Source organism: Apium graveolens, chromosome 1, assembly GCF_009905375.1.
Source record: "Apium graveolens cultivar Ventura chromosome 1, ASM990537v1, whole genome shotgun sequence".
Taxonomy (NCBI): Eukaryota; Viridiplantae; Streptophyta; class Magnoliopsida; order Apiales; family Apiaceae; genus Apium; species Apium graveolens.
This window is the reverse complement of record NC_133647.1, coordinates 161,406,804-161,408,250: the sequence shown is the minus strand read 5'-3', so window position 1 is coordinate 161,408,250 and position 1,447 is coordinate 161,406,804. Positions and strand designations below refer to the sequence as shown.

General features: G+C 43.7%; 1 non-coding gene across 1 annotated transcript; it reads left to right on the top strand.

The window, feature by feature from the left end:
* Positions 1–932: 932 nt before the first annotated feature.
* Positions 933–1,039, top strand: LOC141681927 (small nucleolar RNA R71). Its single transcript, XR_012559347.1, has one exon. It is a non-coding gene; the product is annotated as a small nucleolar RNA R71 (small nucleolar RNA).
* The last annotated feature ends 408 nt before the right edge of the window (positions 1,040–1,447 follow it).

Below are 1,447 nucleotides of genomic sequence, written 5' to 3'. Positions count from 1 at the left end.
GCTTAGGAAAAGGCGGTGGAGGATAGATCTGTTTCTCCCCTGTATTACCCTCAGGAGGAGTGTGCTCAATAGTAGTCTTCCTTGGTTCCACTTCTAATTCCTGCCGCTCTATTTCTTTTTCAGCCCCAGCTTCTTCAGTCGACACTTGAGTTTGTTCGGGATTCACAACCTTTCCAGACCTCAAAGTGATTGCCTTTACCTGCTCCTTAGCTTCCTTTCTTCCTGGCACTTTAGTGTCACTAGGTAATGTACCAGGTTGACAATTTAGTAAGGCATTGGCAATTTGCCCAATTTGATTTTCCAAGGTCTTGATAGAAACAACTTGACTCTTGCACATAAGCTTCAACTCCTCTAATTCAGATTTTTCATTAGCTTGTTACTGTTGGAGTTGCTGCCTTGGTGCATATTGCAGCTGCTGAAAACCAGGGGGGTTGTACTACTTAGCTAGATACTGCTGATAAGGCTGTTGAACCGCATTCTGAGCATTGCTCCAACTGAAATTAGGATGATTGCGGTTGTTGGGATGATAAGTGGCTGGCACAGGTTGCTGCGAACGCTGAAATTTGCTCACGAACTGAGCTGATTCACTAGAAATTGTGCATTGATTAGTCTCATGGGCACAAGCACAAAGCTCACAGACACTAGCGATTTGATTAACTCCATAATTAGCCAAAGTGTCCACCTTCATAGTTAAAGCCTTAAGTTGGGCAGCTATAGCAGTTGCTGCATCCAACTCCAGAATTTTTGCTACTTTTCCCCGAGTCAGTCTCTGAGAAGGATTCTAGTATTTATTAGCAGCCATCAGTTCGATCAATTCATAAGCTTCATCCTAGCTCTTAGCCCACAAGGCTCCTCCTAATGCTGCATCGAGCATGGGTATAGAAGTAGCACCCAATCCATTGTAGAAACAGTTTATAATCATCCAATCAGGCATGCCATGGTGTGGGCACTTCCTTAGCATCTCCTTATATCGATCCCAAGCCTCACACAGAGATTCTCCAGTTTGATGAGCAAACTAAGTAAGAGCATTCCCGATTGTAGCAGTCTTCACCATAGGGAAGAATTTAGTGAGAAAATTATGAGCAAGATCTTCCCAAGTGGTGTTAGACCTTGCTGGTAGAGAATGTAACCAGCACTTAGCTTTATCCCTCAGAGAGAATGGGAAGTATCGCAGCTTGGTAGCATCTTCAGTCACATCATTGAACTTGAAAGTGTCGCAGATCTCGATGAATTCCCTGATGTGCATGTTGGGGTCTTCAGTAGGAGAACCCCCAAACTGAACTGAGTTTTGTATCATCTGGATCGTGTTTGACTTGATCTTAAAAGTGTTAGCCCTGATGGCTGGCCTGATGATACTTGACTGAATGTCATTGATCTTAGGCTGAGAATAGTCCATCAAAGCCTTAGGATTTTCTGCTTGATCTCCCATCACTACTAAAACTGGTTC